Raw genomic sequence first — 23230 nt, forward strand, 5'->3', positions numbered from 1 at the left:
CCACCAGAGTCCTTCTAGTCTCAGTCACACCTAAGTCTGGTCTTTTTTTGAGAATTTGGTGTCTGCATCCCACTGCTCTCCTGCTCCTTCAGGGGTTCTCTGTTGTGTCCCCTGTCAGCGCAGTCGATTGTAGCTGGGTACCGTCTAGTTCTTCTGGTCTCAGGCTGATGTAGTCTCTGGTTTATGTGGCCCTTTCAGTCTCTTGGGCTCATAATTACCTTGTGTCCTTGGTGTTCTTCATTCTCCTTTGCTCCAGGTGGGTTGAAACCAGTGGATGCATCTTAGATGGCTGCTTGCTAGCATTTAAGACCCAGATGCTGCTCTCTGAAGTGGGATGCAGAATATTTTCTTAATAGATTTTATTATGCCAGTGGATTTAGATGTACCCTGAAATCATGGTCCCCAAGCCCCCGTCCCTGCTACACTGGCCTTCGAAGCATTCAGTTTATTCAGGAAACTTCTTTGTTTTTGGTTTAATCCAGTTGTGCTGACCTCACCTATATTGTGTGTTGTCTTTCCCTTCACCTAAAGTATTCTTATCTCTACTATCTAATTAGTGAATACCCCTTTCCCTCCTTCTCTCCCTCCCTTCTCTCGTAACCACCAAAGAATATTTTCTTCTCTGTTTAAACCATTTCTCGAGTTCTTAACAATAGTGGTCTTATACAATATTTGTCCTTTTGCAACTGACTAATTTAACTCAGCATAATGCCTTCCAGATTCCTCCACGTTATGAAATGTTTCACAGGTTCATCATTGTTCTTTATTGATGCATAGTATTCCATTGTGTGAATATACCATAATTTATTTATCCATTCATCCGTTGATGGGCACCTTCGTTGCTTCCATCTTTTTGCTGTTGTAAACAGTGCTACAATGAACGTGGGTATACATGTATCTGCTCATGTAAAGGCTCTTATTTCTCTAGGATATATTCCAAGGAGTGAGATTGCTGGATTGTATGGTAGTTCTATTTCTAGCTTTTTAAAGAAGCACCAAATCGATTTCCAAAGTGGTTTTACCATTTTACATTCCCACCAGCAGTGTATAAGTGTTTCAGTCTCTCCACAACCTCTCCAACATTTATTATTCTGTGTTTTTTGTATTAATGCCAGCCTTGTTGTAGCAAGATGGAATCTCACTGTAGTTTTGATTTGCATTTCTCTGATGGCTAATGATCATGAGCATTTCCTCATGTATCTGTAAGCTACCTGAATGTCTTCTTTAGTGAAGCGTCTGTTCATATATTTGCTCATTTTTTAATTGGGTTATTTGTCTTTTTGTAGTTGAGTTTTTGCAGTATCATGTAGATTTTAGAGATGAGGTGCTGATTGGAAATGTCAGAGCTAAAAACTTTTTCCCAGTGTGTAGGTAATCTTTTTACTCTTTTGGTGAAGTCTTTGGATGAGCATAGGTGTTTGATTTTTAGGAGCTCCCAGTTATCTAGTTTTTCTTCTGCATTGTTAGTAATGTTTTGTATGCTGTTTATGCCACGTATTAGGGCTCCTAACATTGTCCCTATTTTTTCTTTCATGATCTTTGTTGTTTTAAATTTTATGTTTCAGTCTTTGATCCATTTTGAGTTTTTTTTTTTTATGGTGTGAATTATGGGTCTTGTTTCATTTTTTTTGCAGATGGATATCCAGTTATGCCAGCACCATTTGTTAAAAAAGACTGCCTTTTCCCCATTTAACTGCTTTGGGGCCTTTGTCAAATATCAGCTGCTCATATGTGGATGGATTTATGTCTGGATTCTTAATTCTGTTCCATTGGTCTGTGTATCTGTTGTTGTACCAGTAACAGGCTGTTTTGACTACTGTGGCAGTATAATAGTTTCTAAAATCAGGTAGACTGAGGCCTCCCACTTTGTTCTTTTTCAGTAATGCTTTACTTATCTGAGGCCTCTTTCCCTTCCATATGAAGTTGGTGATTTGTTTCTCCATCTCATTAAAAAATGTTGTTGGAATTTGGATCGGAATTGCATTAAATCTGTAGATCGCTTTTGGTAGAATAGACATTTTTACAGTGGTAAGTCTTCCTATCCATGAGCAAGGTATGTTTTTTCACTTATGTTGGTCTCTTTTGGTTTCTTGCAGAAGTGTTTTGTAGTTTTCTTTGTATAAGTCTTTTACATCCCTGGTAAGATTTATTCCTAAATATTTTCTTTTCTTGGGGGCTACTGTAAAGGGCATTGATTTGGTGATTTCCTCTTTGATGTTCTTTCTGTTCACGTAGAGGAATCCAACTGATTTTTGTATGTTTATCCTGTATCCTGATAATCTGCTGAACTCTTCTATTAGTTTCAGTAGTTTTCTGGAGGATTCCTTAGGGTTTTCTGTGTATAAGACCATGTCATCTGCAAATACAGATACTTTTACTTCTTCCTCGCCAATCTGGATGCCCTTTATTTCTTTATCTAGCCTAATTGCTCTGGCTAGGACTTCCAGCACAATGTTGAATGAGTGGTGGTAAAGGGCATCCTTGTCTGGTTCCTGATCTCAAGGGGAATGCTTTTAGGTTCTTTCCATTTAGGATGATGTTGGGTTTTGGCTTTGTATAAATGCCCTTTATTATGTTGAGGAATTATCCTTCTATTCCTCTTTTGCTGAGAGTTTTTATCATGAATGGGTGTTGAACTTTGTCAAATGCCTTTTCTGCATCAATTGATAAAATCATGTGAATCTTGTCTTTTGTTTTATTTATATGATGGATTACATTAATTGTTTTTCTAATGTTGAACCATCCCTGCATACCTGGTATGCATCCCACTTTTTCACAGTGAATTATTTTTTTGTTACGTTGTTGAATTGTATTGGCTAGAATTTTGTTGAGGATTTTTGCGTCCAAGTTCATGAGGGTTGTAGGTCTGTAATTTTCTTTTCTTGTGGTGTCTTTACCTGGTTTTGGTATCAGGGCTATACTGGCTTCATGGAATGAATTTGGGAGTATTCCGTCCTTTTCTATGCTCTGAAATACCTTTAGTAGTAGTGGTGTTAACTATTCTCTGAAAGTGTGGTAGAACTCTGCAGTGAAGCCATCCAGGTCAGGGCTTTTTTTTGTATTGGGAGTTTTTTTGATTACTTTTTCAATCTCTTCTTTTGTTATGGGTCTATTTAGTTCTACCTCTGTTTGTGTCTTTCTTTCTTTAACTTTCTTAAAACCAGGGTTTCACATTCATAGTTATTTCTCTGTGTTATTTTGCATCATTCACATTTCACTTTGTAAATTTGTTATCTTATATCTGTTTTAATACATTTTCTCTTGTGGGCTTGTTAAGGTGTTTGTTTCCTTACCTTTCATTTAGTGTTGTTTTAGCTAGATTAACCATGGAGTGGAGAAAACGATTAAGTGCTGGACAACTACCTGAACGTTTGGTGGTTTGAACTCATCCAACCTCTAAATGGAGGCTTATCCTAAATGGAGGTTCAATATTAGGTGATCAATTAAACTTTATCAATATTAACAGAGAGTAAGAGGAAAATAATGTTATCACCACAATTTATGTGGGAGATAAATTAAAGAACACAAAAACCAGAAAACCAAACCAGTTGCCATGGAGCCAATTCCAACTTATAACGACCCTATAGGACACAGTAGAACTTCCCTGTAGGATTTCCAAGGAGTGCCTGGTGGATTCAAACTGCTGACCTCTCGGTTAGCAGCTGCAGCTCTTAACCACTACACCACCAGGGTTTCCAATGAACACAACGTCATGCCAAATAGGGAAAAAATATTTTTTTTTGTACCAGAATTGTTCAGCAAATATCATGTACTGATTTAATTGTCAAGTACTTCCCCTAAAGGCAGGGATGGGAAAAGGAGAACTGTCAGGACTAAAACTGTTTACCACAGCATTGGAGATCTAGGGCAAAAAAAAAAAAAAAAAGGTGAAAAGAGAAGTCTACATCTTAAAAATTTAAATAAAGAAGGTAAAACTCTTACTGTTCCTAATTAGGCAACTGCAAGCCTAGGATTGATTGGAGAATTTTTTTCATCTTCAAATATTAGAACTAAAAGGAACAATGAGCAATGGGGCAAAACCAGCCTTTATATACAAAAATCAATATATTTCCACTTACACAGCAATAATAAAGGAGAGACAGGAGAAAAAGACATAGAGGGCACCTACAGAATATCAGAAAACGGAAAGAAATATATAATAAACGTTATAGGTTTTAACTGACATGGAGTCAATCCTGACTCATGGCGACCCATGAGAGAGTTTTCAAGGCTGTGACCTTTCAGAAGGAGATCACCAGGCCCACCTTCCCAAGTGACTCTGAGGATTTGAACTACTAGACTTTCGGTTAGTAGTTTGCCTTAACCATTTGCACCATGCAGAGACTTCTAAGCTTTCTCCGTAAGCATTATTGTGTTTCTAGTGTCCACCATTTATCTTATGATGTAAAGCACAATCTTCACAACCTTACCTCCAATTCCCATAAAAACTAAAACTTAATTTTTCCTCCATTTTCACCCCAGGGCATATGCATGACAATGTAGGCTACTGCCCCCACCCCTAGCTTCTAGAAGGATCATCCCACATGCTATTTATTTTTTCATGGAATGCCCTTACAATCTCATGCCCAGTTAAATCTTGGGAAAGTGTAATATCTCAGATTAAAAGCTACACACTCAAAGACATTTCCAGGACCTCTGCGTTATTTCATTGCAAAGTGTTTTATTATTGACTGGACTCTGAACTTGTTTACTACATACATTAATAAGGTAGAATTATATAAGTATTTACATGATAACCCCATAAGATTGCACTTATTATTGCTATTATTATTTATTACTGGAAAAGAATCTCCATCTTATTCACCAGCACTCAAGGAGACTGGCTCATAAATGGGATTAAGATTCTGTGATGGATGACTACATCAATAACTGAACTCGGTGAAAACTAGACAATTTATATGTTTTTGATGAGATGAGAGAATTGTGTTTTCTTTCCAGTGCACACACAACACAGCCTGGACACATTGGAGTCACTGCTAAGGAGAACAAAGGGGCTGACAGTTGGGAAACATGCAACAAACAGTGGTGAGATGTTTATCAGCCACCAACTTGGATTATTAAAAAGAGTCACACAAGCATAGAAGATGGAGGAGAGGGAATAAAAAGATACAAAGGTGATGAACAGAACAAGGATGGTTTGAGTGGCTCTGGACTCGGGAGGAGCTAGGGGAGAGGTTATTCCTATGAATGTGTTGGACCCGCTTCTTGTGTCTGTACAGAATGAAAACCATGAAGCCACCAGCCGAGGACATGAGTCTCAAATACACAACATCGAGGAATGAAAACAACATTGAATGTGGTAAGCGTGTGGTTGTGTCACGAACTACAGAAGAACAGTATCCAAAATCTTTTATCTTTGTGATGGTTTTATTGTTCCAATTGCCAGCCACACAAAAAGGAACTACGATATTTACCAGCATGTGCAGGATCCAGGAGAGGATATTGGAGGGACCAATGAACTTGTCAGCTTTTACCTTAAGCTCTGCCCATCTGGCATTCCTGGGGCTGATGCTGATGGCCTGGAAGACACTCAAGAGGCAGGTGGTACCAATGGACACTCCCCTGCCCACTCTTTGAACATATAAAACAAGTTTGCATCCAAAATCATTGAGGAAGCCTTTCCACCCAAAAGCTACCATTGTCTGCGGGATTCCTTTAGAGAGAATGACCAAGGTGTTGGCTACAGTCATGTGCCTGAGAATCAAGTCTGTAGGCCTTAACCTGTACCCAGTGAGGTAGAGGAAGAGATAATGGTAAAGAAGAGAGAAATTCCCCAGGATTCCCAATGTAGTCTGTGATAAGAAGATCATGCCTATTGTAAAATCCCTGGAGAACATCCTCTTAGTTTCTGGTGACTGATATCTGCCTTTAGATCCAGAGGGTCCTGCATGGGAAGATGAGACGTGGGTCATATGTATCATGTCAACTGAAATCCACTGGGCTCCGCCTACCATTAATTTCCACTCAGAAACATTGACTTAAAGTTTGTTTTTTTTAAATTCCTTTTGGCAAGTGGTTTCCACAAGTTGAATAAAAAACCTTTAAAGGACACTTACAAATAAGGAATCACTGCTATGAAGTCAGTACATGTGGCAACTTCTCTGTTCTTCACAAACCTACAAACAGAAAATACCATTAATCACATTATAAGGGGATGATTAGGCACAGAGAAGTTAAGAGATTTGTCTAAATTCACAAGCTGGTTAGGGTCAGGGAGGGAACTTGAAACTGGCTGGGCTGGTAACCAAGATCACACACTTAACCTACATACTAACCTATGAAGCAAAGCAGCTGTGTTCTTCAAATAACCCTGGTGTGTATTCAGGTTTGTTTTTACACCTCATCATTTAATTTTAGATTGGTGGTACTTGATTTCATAATTCAGCTGTAACAGGTTTGCATTTATGCTGAATGATTTATTCTGTTGGCCAATATCCACAACAAATAAAGCTTTAGGTATCTTATTGAATCTACATGCACTGCTTGCCGTATAATACTACAGAAACCTGCCCCATGGTAAGTTGGTGAGTGCAAGAATGGCTCAATATTGACAAGGCAAAGTCTCATTTTCTTTTATGGCAAGAACAAAAGTACAATGGCACCCACCACCAGAATTATTGAACATTCGTAATTCATGTCTCAAACTATGGGCCATGAAACACTAATATGGAATACGGTAGTGTATGGTAGAAACTGAGTTATTACTAATTTCAAATTATATCCCTATCTGTTTATTAATACCTCAGTTAAGCAAAACTATTAGTAATAAGGTGAGATTTTTGAAAGATACTAAGATGTAAGATACTTATGCTAAATGGAATCTGTACGGTGTCAAATCTTGTGTGTTTTATGAATTAAAAGAGTAGATTTTGGGATTAATATTGGACTGTTTTTTAAACTCCCCATGTGTCTGTCAGTTTGCTGTACTGTGGGGGCTGGCATGTTGCTGTGATGCTGAAAGTTATGCCACTGGTATTCAAAAACCGGCAAGGTCCCCCATGGTGCACAGGTTTCAGCTGAGCTTCCAGATTAAGACAGTCTAGGAAGGACCTGGTGGTTTACTTCTAAAAAAAATTATCAGTGAAAACCTTATGAATAACAGCAGAACATTGTCTAAAGTTTTAAAAATAAAGATATCACCTCATGCCACCCAAGCTTGGGACTTGTGTCCTGAGGGGGTAATGTATAAAGATGTTCATCTTTCTAAGTAATCATAGAAATACCAATAAATCCACTACTTGATACCGTGACATATAAACCGGAAGACTAAAATGAAAATGACTGAAAATACCAAGTGTGGAAACAGCTGTTTTTACCTCAGAAAACTCACACCCTCTTGGAGGGTGTGAAAATTAGTACAAACATCTTAGAAAACTATTTGGCAGAATCTCCTAAAGCTGAAGGAGTGCAAACGTATGCCAGAAAAATTTCATTACTACATATGGACCAAAGATTTGAACACGACACCAAAACGCCAGTAAGCAACATCATGATAAACAGAGAAAATATTGAAGTTATCAAGGATTTCATTTTACTCAGATCTACAGTCAATGCCCATGGAAGCAGCAGTCAAGAAATCAAATGACATATTGCATTGGGCAAATCTGCTGCAAAAGAACTCTTCAGAGTGTAAAGAAACAAAGATGTCACCTTGACCAAGGTGTGCCTGACCCAAGCCATGGTATTTTCAATCACCTCATATGCATGTGGAAGCTGGACAACAAATAAGGAAGACTGAAGAAGAATTGATGCATTTAAATTATGGTGTTGGCAAAGAATATTAAATATACCATGGGCTGCCAGAATGAACAAATCCCTCTTGTAAGTACAGCCAGAATGTTCCTTAGAAGCAAGGATGGTGACACTTCATTTGGACATGTTATCAGGAGGGACTGGAGCCCTGGTGGCACAGTCGTTAAGACCCTGGCTGCTAATCAGTAGGTTGGCAGTTTGAATCCACCAGAAATCCTATGCGGCAGTTCTACTCTGTTGTATAGGGTGGCTATGAGTTGGAATCAACTCAATGGCAATGGGTAGGGGCAGGCAGGAGGGAGGGCAGAAATGAAGACACAACGTTTAGGGAACACTGTCCTCCGTTGAGGGAGGTGAAAAAATTCAAGAATGGTGATCTACCCACTGCCATTGAGTCAGATCTGACTCGTAGCCACCGTATAGGACACAGTAGAACTTTCCCACAGAGTTTCCAAGGAGTGCCTGGTGGGTTCCAAGCGCCGACCTTTTGGTTAGCAGTTGTAGCTCTTAAGGTCTATGCCACCGAGGCTTCCAGAATGGTGATAGTTGAATAAAATGGTGAATATATTTAATATTAGTGCATTGTACATGTGAAGATGGTTGAGTTGGAAAATGTTCTGTCACCATATATTAATAACAATAAAGAAAGAAAAAAAATATTCAAAAACTATAAATTCAAAACAATGTATGGAATATAAAAAGCCAAATGCAAAATAGTTACACTGTATAATTTCCTTTATATAAAATACATAAGAAGAAGGAAGAGGGGGACAGGAGCTGGTTGAACGGATACGGGGAATACAGGGTGGAGAGGAGAAATCTGCTGTCTCGTTAAGAGGAGAGCAGCTAGGAGCACACAGCAAGGTATGTATAACTTTTTGTATGAGAGACTGACTTGATTTGTAAAATTTCACCTAAAGCACAATAAAAATAAATAAATAAAATACGTAAGAGTTGAAAGTGATTTCTGCTCTTAGTTATGAGAATAGTGGTTAGTTACTCCTGAGAGTAGTGATTAGGAGGGTGTACAAGGAGGCAAATTTAATGCATTGTAAAATGGTATTAAGGTATCCTCATCACTTAATATATATTTAAATATTTAATAATTAAATAAAAATATTAACTAAAATAAATAAATAAAATATTAATTAAAATAATTAATAAAATATCTATTTAAATATTTAAAATGCGTACCAGAATTTTTTTAAGTTGAGAGAAGGTGAATAGCTCAGTGTTGCACTATTGTCCTTACATAGCCAGGGTGGAGGTTAAAGGTATTAACTACCTTGCCACCGTGATTACTTTTTAGTGTATGCTATAATTTCTGGGTTAAAACCTAAAAGACAACATTCAGCTTCCATAGAAAAGGGCAAAATACAGAATTATTTAAAAATAACATCTAGAGAAAAAAATAAAACAGAGCAGGTGCCATGAAGAGCACATAATGAGTTGCTAAATCCAGTCCCAAATATATCCATTATCATGTTACACACAGGTATACTAACTGATCCTGTGAAAGTCAAATATTGCTTGACTATATTCAATTGTATATTTTTTCAAGCAATACAATATAGCCAAGACAGAAAGAATCAAATAGAAAAATGAAAAATGCATTCTATGTAATTTTAACTAACTGATCAGCTAAAACAGGCTGTAAGGCTAAAGCAGTTTATCATTGTTGTAGTTAGTATTATTTTTACATTTCTTACTGGGAATTTTCCAATATTATTCCTTGATGAATTAGAAACAATCTGGGCAATATGTATACATGACATCATACACACACACACAGATTTATACATACAGAAATGTATAGATGTGTGTGTTTGTACCACCTCTCTCTCGTAATATGATTGGTTCATATGTGCTTGGTTTCTCTCTGTGTGATGAATAAGCAAACAACTGAACCTTGTGCAAAAACATACTATCAGGTATTTCCGATAATATGAAGGAGTCTTGTTTACTTATCCAGGCAAGCAAAGCCTGGAGACACTGGAGTCCTGGCCCATAAGGGCAAAGGGGCTGACAGTTGGGAAACGCACAGAAGTCAGTGCAGATGTGTTCACCAGCCACCAATTGCGATGATTAAAAACAGCCAGAAAAATCTGAATGATGGAGGAGAGTGTAAAAAGATACAAAGGTACTCACCAGAACAGGGCTGTTTTGGGTGTCTCTGGACTCAGGGGAGGATGTGGGGGAGGCGTTGTTCCTATGAATGTTTTGGACTTGCTGTTTGTGTCTGTGCAGGTCGAAAACCATGGAGCCACTGGCCCAGATCATGAGTCCCAAACACACAATATCATAGAATGAAAACAGGGCCACATACAGTGAACTTGGGATTTTTCCATAAGTGACAGCCCAACAATATCCTAAATCTGTTTTCTCTGTGACAGCTTTATTGCTCCAATTGCTAGTCAGAGTCATAAGAAAACTGATTTACTAGCATTTGCAGAATCCAGCAGAGGAATATGAGGAAGACCATGTACTTGGGAGCTTTTACTTTAAGCTCTGCCCACCTGGCATTCCTGGGGCTGATGGTGATGGCCTGGAAGATACTCCAGAGGTAGGTACAGCCAGTGGACACACACCCGGCCACTCTGTGAACACAGAAAAAAATTTGTATGCAACCTGACTGAGGAAATCTTTCCATCCCAAAGCTGCTATGGACTCTGGGATTTTTCTAGAGATAATGAACAAAGATTTGGCTACAATTAGGTGCCTGAGAATCAAGTCTGTGGACCTTAGCCTGCATTTTGTCAAGTAAAGGAAGATACAATGGAAAAGAAGAGAAAAATTCCCCAGAACACCAAGTGTAGTCTGTGATAAGAAGATCATTTATATTGCCAAATCCCTGGAGGACATTCTCTCAGCTCCCAGTGATGGATGTAGGAATCACTGTTACAAAGACCATTCATGTGGAAACTTCTCGATTCTTCACAAATCTGCGAGGTAGTCACCACTATTACATGCATTATAGAGATAAGGAGAACTTAGGCACAGGCAGGTTAAGGTTAATTCACAAGCCTTGTTAGGGGTAAAAAGGAGACTTGACGCTGGCTAAGCTGCTTTCAAAGAGTGCATTTAACCACCATGCTGTCGTAACCAAGCTTGATGGCTTTGTTCTTCCAATAATCCAGATCTGTCTTTAGTTTTCTTTTGACGTCTTGTCACTTTAGTTTCTACTAAGGATGTTTTATTTTAAGATGTGGTTGTAACAAGTATCCATCTATGTGTGAAAAGTTATTCCACAGGCCAATATCGATGATGGATAAAGGTTTAGAGAACTTAATAAAAGATAGATTCACTGATTGTGGTAGAATACTACAGGAAACTTCCTCATGACCAGGTTGGATTTAATGAATCCTGGATATTAGGATGGCAACAGATTACACATCTGCTCTTATGTCAAGAACAAAATACAATGGCCCCTATCACAGGAATTACTGAACAATCTCATATCGTGCCTTAAATTATGGAAGCTCAAACATTAATAGGAGATAAAATAATGGAGCTTAGATACTAAATCATTACTACATTCACTTCATAGTCTCATTAGTTAATGAATGCATAGTTAGGTAGTAGTATTAGCAGTGATGTGAGATTTGTGAAAGATATTAAAATATGACACAAAAGAAAAATGAACTCTGTTAGGCATGACATCTTGTGCATTTTGTACATTAAACGGTTGAGTTTTCATTGCTATTAGAATATTTTTCAGCCAGAGAAAAGAGCACAAGATATATTTTAACCTGACAGCTACTGTGTGAAACCTACTATTGTCAAGGCATCTTTTCACTAAATGCTTCTTCCCTAACTTCAAAAGGGAAACCAGGCTTCCCATAATTGACAGACCATGGATGGATGTTTTCAGGAGACACAACTACTGCCTCCATTAATGCATCAAACACCACAGTTAGAGAAAACATTTCTATTCCAACAACCACCATTCAGACAAACAATTTCTGCACAGGATTAGATGATTCACGTAGATTCATCCTGGTGTGAGTTACAAGTATGGTGGTGTTACAGGCACACCTCTAATTATCCCTCCTATTTTTGATTCCTGCAAAGTAGGCTGAACAGCAGATTGATTTCAAAACCACAGCCTTTAAGCACCTTCAAAATCAGGCTTCAGGATGACAAGGTTAATCCCCCAAAATCACTCTTCTTGAGGATGACACTAAATGACACTAGGAGCCAAAAGGGATTTGGTTAGGGTCAAGGACATCCATCTCTCTGTTCCAGCTGAGCTCAAGCTCAGGAATTAGTCCTCCTTCCTGTGGGGCCCTGGGCCAATTTTGAACCCAGAAGATTTCCTTATTCAGATATGATCCCTTATCCAGACCCTGATAGGCCTCCTTCCCCTACAGACTCTGCCTTTCAGATGGAAATAGAAAACACCTGACTCCTTTCTGCTGTCAGGATGGTGGGCTCAGTGTGAAGGTCAAGAGACCATTGGGTGTGTGGGAGGGAGAGAGGCAGACCCTGAGATATGGGTTTGAGATTCTGTGACCTCAGCTCCCCACAGAACTGCAATTATCACCTCAACCCTAGTTTCAATGACACCTCACAATTGGCCAGTTGAGAGTATTTTGTAAAAACTTTCTTCCAGTTACCAATTCTCAGAAACAATTTTAAGTTTCTAGTGAGAATCTCCAAAGAGGCCTCCAGTGTTCTTGAGTGAGATGTTTCTGATGATCCCTGTAGGCAGACACTAGTAAAAGTTGGATTGTTTGAAAACAGCCACTGCAGACAACAGATTGTGTGTTTGGGAGACGCTCTTCCTTTTGCATCATCTCCGCAGCTGACAGGGGCTCACACAGGGAAACAGGAAGTGCTGAGGTCTGACCCATGAGGCACTGGCAGTGAAGCAGCTGTATCTCCCTGCAACCTGTGCTTCCCTGAGAAGTTTCTTGTCCAAGAATATACTTGTCTCTTAAGCCTCAGCCTCCTAAACTCCAAAGATAGCCAGGTTATGAGCAGAGACAGGGAAGGACACAGAGGCATTGAGAAAGATTTTTCCAGAAGAGAAGAAGGAAAGGAGGAAAATGGTACCTTTAATTTACATTAAAAATCATTAGAAACCATTTGTAGAACTCAGTGCAAATTCATTGGAATGTGTAACTGACATGGATATATTCTATCAATGTATATTTTATCAATATTGATCCAAGAAGAGGTAGATGTACTGAACTGAACAATACCTATAGAGAAAACAGAGGTATTCTATAAATATATGTGTAAAGGGTTCCACAACATTGGGAAGACCAATTGCTAGAAAAGGATATCCTGTTTGGTAAAGTAGAGGAATTACTGGATTTGGATTTAGCTACTCAGATGTGACTTGGGGGCCTGGGGACCCCCAAGCTGGAGACTGGCATCCTGATGGAGGAATGGAAATCCCCTAATTTAGAGCCAGTCGGACAGAGGCGAGGTAGCTTGGAGGACCCCTAAACTGTGGCTGGTTTCTGAAGTGAAGATAACCTTGTGAGGACTGTGCGCCTAACATGGACAGTTTGGCTGGGTCTGGTTAGTTGCGGTCAGAAGTCATTTGCAGTATATTCTTTAGAGAGCCTTCAAATAAAGAATAAAAAATAACCTCTACCACTGAATACTAGAAAGGGACATGATGTTTGGTAAAGTAGAGGGTCAGCAAAAATGAGGGAAAGCCTCAACGAAATGATTGCCACAATAGCCACAACTATGATCTTGAGCATGTCAATAATCACGGATATGGCACTGTTTCTTTTTGTCATAGGTAAGGACTCCATGAGTCAGAGATAAATTGAGGGCACCTAGCAACAACACCTGGAAACCCTGGTGGCATTGTGGTTAAGTGCAACAGCTGCTAACCCAAGGGTCGGCAGTTCAAATCCACCAGGCACTCCTTGGAAATTCTACAGGGTAGTTCTACTCTGTCCTATAGGGTCGCTATGAGTCGGAATCGACTCGACAGCACTGGGTTTGGTTTTGTTTTTTTGGAACAACAACACCACTGAAAATGTATTTTTCTAAATATAGGAAAATCCCTTCTATAGAATACAGGTGAATGTTAAATAATAGTAAACGATGAATAAATTACAAATAAATAAGTAATGAACCTTGCTCAATCTCACAGGTATAAGTGGAATAAAAGTAAAAATATTAGTCACTTTTACTTATTCGTTTGGCCTAATTACAATGAGTGGTAATAAGCACTATTGGTAAGTCTGTAGGGACATACTGACACATTGTTGGCGACATAGAATATTGTTTCAGCTTTTGGGGAAGGCTGCTTGCCAGTTCCCATCAAAATTTTAAACACGGTGACCTTTGACCCAGGTGTTACAGGTCACAGTCTCCAGTCTTGTTTGAAGACAGTCGTTGCCACATCCTTTAAATATGGCCAAAGAGTTGAAAATAACTAATACGTCATCCACAGGAGAATGTTTATGTGAAAAATTTACTAAATCTATGTTTAAAACAGGTGCTGTCAAATCAATTCTGACTCCTGGCAACTCCATGAGTGACAGAGTAGGACTGTGATTCATTGGGTTTTCAAGGCTGTGACCATCAGAAGTAAATTGTCTGGCCTCTGTCCAAAGGCATCTCTGGGTGGGTTCAAACTGCCAACCTTTCAGTTAGCAGCCAAGCAATTAACCGTTTTTGTCACTCAGGGGTCTATATATGTATTTACTAGGGAAATATCTTTCACAACAAATTGGATAACTATTGGAAAAAGCCACATAACATTACATAAAATATGATATTTAAATAAGCAGAGTGCATAAATGTATGTAGACATCTATATGTGCATTTCAAAAAGATTTGGGGGGATACAGGACCAATATGAGTGTTTATTTCTAGAGTGATTAATATTGAGGGATATGGAAGTGAAGGAAATATTTTAGCTCCTACTCAGTTATTTCAGAAGTATTTGAAATTTCACCCAAAACAGACGAATAATACAAGACACGTAAGGACGAGTGATTGTTTAGGAAGCATTGAGTGTCTTTTTATGGTGACATAAAATTTGACAATGGTTATGGTTGTACTACATGATTAACATAATTGGTGTCACTGAATTGTACACTTGGAAAATGTTGAATTAGCAAATGCAGTGTTTTATAGACACACACACATATGTATATTTACTAGAATTAAAAATGTTACACTTAGTAACAACTTGAGCTACATGTGTTTGAAAACAAAGCCAAAATTCTGTGCTAGTTTCTCTGCTGCATTGTAAGAAATCTTTATTAGAAAAAAATATACATAGAAAAAAATACTGTCAACTGTAAAAAACGTTGGGGCTTCTCACCTCCTCTAACTTCACAAGGGAGAAAGAGAATCACCAGCAGCATCAACTGAAACCTGATTTCTATGAGACGGAGGTCAGATAAACCTCCTCTCTCCAAACTTTCTACCAATTCTGACGCCAGCTGTACCTCCCATGGAACTCTCTACTTCTCTGCTAGGTCGAAGGTATTGTGCCAAGTGCAGGATAAAGGGTCTCCAGTATCCTAATGACCCTACAAAAGCTTGTGTTTTCTTAACAGTCTCCAGATGAGGAAAGTCAATAATTTTATCTGTAATTACTGAAGGCAGAACTGAAGTCTTACCAGACCAGATGACTCCCAGAAAATGTGACCATGGGCTTCAGTCCCTGTAGCATTAACAGGTTCACAGCTTGCCATCACTACTGGAGTTGTTGCATCACCAGCTTTGTCAGTCTGCAAAAGACTCAAATTGTTAGAAGTCAACATGTCATCATTCTCTTTATGCCCCATATACAGTGGCTCTGGCAAGGAGACGGCAGCTAAAACTTGAGCTACCATGCCATGACAAAGCGTGGGGCTATTCAGATATGTTTGAGGCAACACCTGGAAGATTCATTGTCTGCCCGACCATGTAAATGCAAATGTACATCTAGCAGCCAAGCTAAGGAGAATACTGAAAAAAGCATTCGATAAATCTAAAACAATATGGTATACTCTGCATGTTGTCAGCTGCTCCAGAATAATGGCTATGCTGTGTACAGCTACATGTATGAGAGGAGATATACAATTCCCGATAATCCATTGTCATTCTTCCTGTTCTGTCAACTTACCAAGCTGTTGAGCCTGCCAGATGAGTTGTACCTTTTCTAACTTCATTATCAGCTGTGTGGTTTCCTTGTATCCTCCTGGTACTGCTTTATGTTTCCTATTCTCCAGGGTTGAGGCAGCAAAAGAGGCTCCCATTTAGCCCAACCACAAAGAACCAGTTTTACATTCCAGTCCTGCAAGCCAAGCAGAACTGCCTGATGGTTGTTTCAAGGAAGGCTCTGAGGAAGGTGTCAATGTCTAGCATGTTTTCTGGAACAGGAGAAATATAAACCCAAAAGATAGAAGGAGGAGGCTTCCCAATTTGCATTTTGATTTTTTGCCCATTTCACTGATAGCTGTGTTCCTGCATGTCTATCTCTAAAGGCCATATCCACCCACCCACTGCCGTCGAGTTGGTTCTGACTCATAGCAACCCCATAGGACAGAGTAGAACTGCCCCATAGAGTTTCCAAGGAGCACCTGGTGGATCTGAACTGATGACCTTTTGGTTAGTAGCTATAGCTCTTAACCACTATACCACCAGTGTTTCTCTATAGGCCATCCACTAAACCCACTGCCGTCGAGTCGATTTCGACTCATAGCTACCCTATAGGCCATAAAAAAAAAAAAATTAGGACCTACAAATTTATGTGGGTCACCATTAGTCAAAGAACACTCAGCTCCAGTGACATTCGGAGCCAGGACCTTTTGTTTGGTCCATGGAGATCAATTTATGGTCACCCTTAATTAGACTTCCTCTCCACCCTGGCCTCCCTAGACCTTACAGTTCTTCTTGTAAGTGAGGGTCTTAATTTCTTAGCACGGCTATAAGAAAAATAGTACAAGTGAGTGAATTTGAAAAACAGAAATTTATGTTCTCACAGTTTATGAGGCTAGAAGTTTGAATTCTGGGCATCGGCTCTAGAGAAAGACTCTCTGTTACCCTTAATGGCCCTACATTGAGGGGAACTTTGCCCAGGTTGTCACAGAAAGAATGTGGGATTTTCCACCCTGGTTGCTCCTTGAGCACATCCTCTTCTTCTAGAGAGAAGGCAGAGGCTCTCCCTGTCTATCTTCCTTTTGCTCTATTTTCCAATTTGAGTCAATGACCAACATGAAAGTAGTTGTTCTCATATCCCTTTCTAGCCTTAGCTCTTCATAATATTTTCTAATCTTTGCTTCCGCTTCAAGCTGGGCATCCATAACTAAGCCTACCACCCAGAGAAATGGCCACCCCACCCTGGATCAGCGTGGTGGGCATCCTTAACTAGGCTGGTCAGTTTAAACCTTCAATAACTTCTGCCAGACTTGCAGGAATTTGGGGTCTTGTACTATGTTGGCGGTCTCCAGGCATCAAGCAGACTCACCACTGGGCCCACATTAAAGTCTGGGGCCAACCAGGAATTTCCCCCTGCAGATCCTCTTTTCCCTGCCCATTGTTTGCAATTCCACTGACAACACCACATCTCGCACCCCACTGGACAAGCAGCAGTAGTCTTCATACAAAAGGGCAGAGCCGATACCCCTGGGCAGGAGGCTTGTCAGTGGAGCTAAAAGAGCTATAACACTTGTTTGTGCAGGGCAAGAGAGGCCCGAGTGTGCCCCATGCAGGGGTTGCATGGCTCCCCCACTGGGTAGTGGGGGCCAAGGCAGTATGGCAGGAAGAGAGTCAAGCAGGCTCTGGTAGTGTGGCGGGAGCTGGCAATAAAGGCCAGCAAAGCCCAGTAACAGAGCTGGAGCCTCAGACAGCATGGTGCCAGCTGGAGGCAACAGTGACATGAACACAGCATTTGATCTGAACTGTGGCGTGCCTGTCCAACGACATAAGGATGGACATGGGTAATCTGGGGAAGTGATTCTCCTTTTGGGAATCTGTTGTTTTTGTTTACTGCTTGCTTTCTGTAGATAACAATAACAGCTTTCACTTTGCCAACACTGTGTAAGCATCTCCTGTGTCTGGCTAATTCACAGATGAACGTAGCACCCACAGGATGTTTGATGGATACCAGAGGGTTATTTGTCTCATTCCTAGGAGCCTAGAATTTGAGGCACAATGTGTCGGCATGTGTAACGTAGACAGCGCATACACTGACTTACGCCCATAAATGCTTCTAGCAATCTGTATTGAGATATGGCCATATTTTTTAGTTCCATGAGTGAAGTCACTACGTCACTGATGTTTCATTTACATTTCCTTTACATAAAATCTAAATCCAGGATCACCCAAACCCGTTGCCGTCGAGTCAATTCTGACTCATAGCGACCCTATAGGATCAGTGAGTGTATATAGATCATTTTCATTAGTTCTTCAATCAATTGCTCATATCCTTTTCCTACTCTTAAACTTTATTTTATAGAGGATATGTTTTTCAATTGATTCTGTTTTGTTGTATGATATTTAATCTAATATAGATATTCTTTAATATATGTAATATTTTATTTTACCTATTTTGTTTAAAATAATTTTCTATTTGAATTTTACATTGGTATCATGGAGTCTTTCATCATATAAATGTATATATACATGACTTAAATGGAGTAAAAATAAAATAACACTATTTTCTATTGACTTGAGTGCTTTTTCCTAGGCTTTATAATTTCCTCAATATATAACAATGAAGAAAATATTAGTGTTTTCCTAGCATTTTATATTTTAAGTAACTAAATATTTCATCCTTATGGAATTTCCTTTACTGCATGTGTGAGATGGAGAGAGGGTTGTTCTTTCTTCCCCTCTGCTTTCCCTCCTGTCTGGTCTCCCTAGATCTCACTGTTTTTGTTGTAGGTAGGGGTTTTAGTTTCTCAGTGCTGCTATAAGAAAAATACCACAAGTGGGTGAATTTGAAAAACAGAAACTTATTTGCTCACAGTTTAGGAGGCTAGAAGTTTGAATTCAGGGAGCTTGCTCTAGAGAAAGACTCTGTTGGCACTTGAGGAAGATCCTTGTCTCTTTCAGTTTGTTTTCCTGGGTTCCTTTGTGATCTCCACGTGGCATCAATCTTTCTCCATTTGTCCATCCTTGCTTCTGTACCTGATATGCTCCTTGTATATCTCAAAGTGATTGGCTTATGACACACCTCACACTGACAAGGGCTCATTAACCTAACAAAGGAAACCCTCTTCCCAAATGGGATTGTATCCACGTGTATAGTGGTTAGGATTCCAACATACATTTTGGGGGGGACATGATTCAATCCATACAGTAGGGGAGAGCAATTTAGCTTTCAGTGAGTGCAGCCAGTTCAATAAGAATATGCTACAAATTGGTTTGAACCCACTGTGAGACTTGAAAGCATTATAAGGAAAAATTGATACAACTAATGGGAGAAGTAGATAAAGTAACACTAACAGTTTGCAAGTTTCATGTCCCTAGCTAAGGAACCCTGATGGCAAAATGACTAAGTGCTTGGCTGCTAACCGAAAGGTCAGTTATTCAAACCCACCAGCTACTCTCTGGGAATAAAGGCTTGGTGATCAGCTTCCATAAAGGTTACAGGCTAGGAAACCCTATGGAGCTGCCTTAGTTTGTCATATAGGGTCTCTATGAGTCATAACTGACTCGAATACACACAACAACAACAACTCAAAAACTGATAAAACAAATACATTAAAAATATCCTTAAGAATACATATGTGAATAAAGCCATTAAAAAACTTGACCTAATGAGTATATAGACATCACTTCCATCCTAGGGAGAAAACCCACATTTTTGTCACATGCATGCTTCAAAATTACCAAAATTGACCACATGCTAGGCCTTAAGGGAAATCCCAACCAATTCAAAATGTTTGCAATCATCTAGACTGTAGTTTCTGAATACTGTGGTGTTGGATTATAAATCAATAGAAAAGATAGCAAATTCCCACCTACTCAGTAATGAAACCTTAATGAAACTTAATGAAACCTAATGAAACTTTAAATATCCTCAGACCAGCTAAGACACCAAAAGAAAAATAAAATATTTTAAACTGAATGATATTGTCGTTAGTTGCCATCATTGGTTGCCAACTCATGCACAACAGAAAGTTGTACCATGATCTGTTGGGGATCAGATTTTGTGATCCATAGGGTTTGTCTTAATGTGGAAGCTCCACTGAAACTTGTTTAGCACCAAGGCAGCATGCAAGACTCCACTGACAGACAAGTGGTGGCTGCCCATGAGGTGTACTGGCTCAATTCAAACTGGGCCTCTTGCATGGAAGGGAAGAATTCTACCACTGAACCCCCATTGTTCAAATGATATTGTTGGTGTTAGTTGGCATTGAGTCAGCATCATCATCAATCACAAGAATCACAAGGATTATTTTCATGAAAATAAAAAAACAAACACCCTCTTTTCTCTCCCTTCCACCCTTGGTAACCATTAATAACCTTTGGTCTCTATATATTTACCTATTGTAGGTAGCTCATATCAATGGGATCATGCAATATTTGTGACTGACTTATTTCATTCACCATATTTTTTTAATTCAGTGCATACATCTTCTTAAATGTCTTTCTTTGTTTCCCTTGCATTTCATTTTTCCAAAGTTTACTTGACAATATTTTTAATACGCTAACCTTTGTGCATGAGGGTCCTTATATATGAAATGCTTACCATTTATCTTAGGATGTAAGACACAAAAATTAGAACCTGGACTCCAATTCCTTCAATAACAGCTTAATTTTTCCTCCAACTTACTCCTGGACACTTAATTATATTACAATGCTATAGTATAGGGGCACACCCTTTTCCAGGATTCCAGTTTCCCGAAGGTCCATCAAGATGATATTCCTGTTTTATGAAACTGACCCTAAATTTTCAAGCCCAGTTAAATGTTTAGAAATTTTAACATCTCAGAGACTAAAAATAGCTTCTTCAAGACAATTCCAGCAATCTAGTATTATTTCATCAATCTTGGAGGAAGTACAGCCATAATACTCCTTGGAATCAAGAATGGTGAGACTTGGACTTGCTTACATTGAGCATGTCATCAGGAGAGACCAATATCCAGAGGAGGACATCATGCTTGGTAAAACAGAGGGTCATCTAAAAAGAGGGAGACCCTCCATGATTTGGATTGACACAGTGGCTACGAAAATGGGCTCAAGCATACACCAATTGTGAGGGTGGTGCATTCCAGGCAATGTTTCAATACAACATTATACAATAAAGTTGGCATGAGTTGAAGCTGGCTTGGCAACAACTAAAAACAGCAACCACCACATTATTTCCAGACCAACAGTTTTATTATTGCACAGACTCTGAACAATTTCACTGTAACCATTAATAAAATACAGGTCTGTAAGTCCTTACATAATAATGACATTAGATTTCATTTATGATTGTTACTGTCGCTATTTATCATTGGGGCAGGACTTCAGTCTGTCTAGTTCACCACTCTCTCTGCAATGAGACTCAGCTGTAATTGCTCTTAAGATTCTGTGAGGGATGAGTTTATCAATGACTGAACATGGCGCAAAATACATGAATTATGTTTTTCTGATGAGAGATGAAAATTGTGTATTCCTTCCATAGCAGACACAGCAAAGTCTTAGTACATTTGGGTCACTGCTTATAAGAATAAAAGGGGCTGACTGTTGTGAAACATGCAGTGATTCATGCAGACGTGCTCACCAGCCACCAACTGGGATTATTCCAAAGAGCCAAACTGGCATAAATAATGGAAGAGATGGCATAAAATAATGCAAAGGTGCTCACCAGGACATGGATGCTTTGGGTGGCTCTGGTCTCAGAGGAGGATCTGGGGGAGAGATTGTACCTATAAATGTGTTTAACCCACTGCTTGTGTCTGTACAGGATGAAAACCATGGAGCTGCTGGCCCAGGACATGAGTCCTAAACACAAAACATCATGGGAGGATATCAATGCTCCAAAGAATGTAATATTGTCATTAAGGGGAACAGAAGAGTATCCCCAATTATTTTTCTTTGTGATGGTTTTGTTGCTCCTTTTGCCAGACATATAAATAGGAAAAATGGCATTGGCCAGCATGTGCAGTATTCAGGAGAGGATATTAAAGAGACCAATGTAATTTAGGGTTTTTAGCTTAAGTTCTACCCTCCTGTAGTTCCTGGGGCTGATGATGATGGCCTGGAAGACACTCAAGAGGCAAGTGCTGCCAATGGACACACCCCGAGCCACTCTGTGAACAGATAAAACAAGTTTGCATCCAAAATCATTGAGGAAATGTTTTAACCCAAAAGCTGCCATTGCCTGGGATACTCCTATAGAGAGAATGACCAAGGAGCTGGCTATGGTCAAGTACCTGAGAGCCAAGTCTGTGGACCATGACCTGCATCCATAGAAATAAAAGAAGATGTAATGAATCATGAATGAGAAATTCCCCAGGATTCCAACGACTGTCTGGAATATGCGGATCCTTACTATTTTCAAATCCAAAAAGGACATTCTGTCATTATCTATGGCTTTAGATTCAAATTCACAAACAGAGGGGGTTCTGCATGGAAATACAAGCTGTAGACCAGATTGTTCACAGAAATTAAAAAAAAAAAAATCACTTATTGTTACTCCACTCTTAGAATTAAGTTCTAAATATATTTTCTTTACTAAGAGAGTCCCAGTATTTCCTGTGTTTCTTTTTGTAACAATGTATTTGGTCAGTGTTACTAACACTTTACCTATTCTGAATTATTTAATATTCATGACTCTATGCTTTAGGTGCTCAAATTATCCTACTTTGTTGGACGAAGAATTTCGCCACAGGGAGGTTAAGAGACTTGTCATGGATTGAATTGTGTCCCCTCAAAGTACCCGTCAACTTGACTAGTCCATGATTCCCAGTATTGTGTGATTGTCCACCATGTTGTCTTCTGATGTGATTTTCCTATGTCCTACCTCTATGATATTAATGAGATGGGATTAGTGGCAGTTATGTTAATGAGGGAGGACTCAATGTACAAGATTAGATTTTGTCTTAAGCCAATTTCTTTTGAGATATAAAAGAGAGAAGGGAGCAGAGAGACATGGGGACCTCATACCCCCCCAAAACAGTGGGGGAAGCAGAGCGTGTCCTTTGGACTTGAGGCTCCTGCTCAGAGAAGCTCCAGATTTGGTTTGATTTTCTTTTTGAGTAAAATATAGATACCAGAACAGATTTCCATGACTGAACTGAATTTATTCAATAAATATTAACATGGTAAGATAATCATTCTTTTTTTGTTTTGGCCACAAATTAAAGTACAATGACATGCATCACAGAAATTATTGTATAAAACTACGCTTTGGTCCAAATTACTGACCATGGAACATGATGGAGTACTTTGAGGTAAAATCTAAATTAACCCTTATCAGAGACCATGTAATCATGTATTATTATTATTTTTTTTGAAAAATGAAGAGAAACTATCATTAATATTTGTTTTGGAG

At 39.1% G+C, this 23230-nt stretch overlaps 2 pseudogenes; both read right to left on the reverse strand.

Annotated features, from left to right (window-relative positions):
• Positions 1–4915: 4915 nt before the first annotated feature.
• Positions 4916–5858, reverse strand: LOC126086206 (vomeronasal type-1 receptor 2-like; annotated as a pseudogene).
• A 15454-nt stretch (positions 5859–21312) lies between these two features.
• Positions 21313–22252, reverse strand: LOC126086207 (vomeronasal type-1 receptor 2-like; annotated as a pseudogene).
• Positions 22253–23230: the final 978 nt, after the last annotated feature.

The sequence above is a fragment of the Elephas maximus genome, chromosome 11 (genome assembly GCF_024166365.1).
Source record: "Elephas maximus indicus isolate mEleMax1 chromosome 11, mEleMax1 primary haplotype, whole genome shotgun sequence".
In the NCBI taxonomy this organism is placed as follows: Eukaryota; Metazoa; Chordata; class Mammalia; order Proboscidea; family Elephantidae; genus Elephas; species Elephas maximus.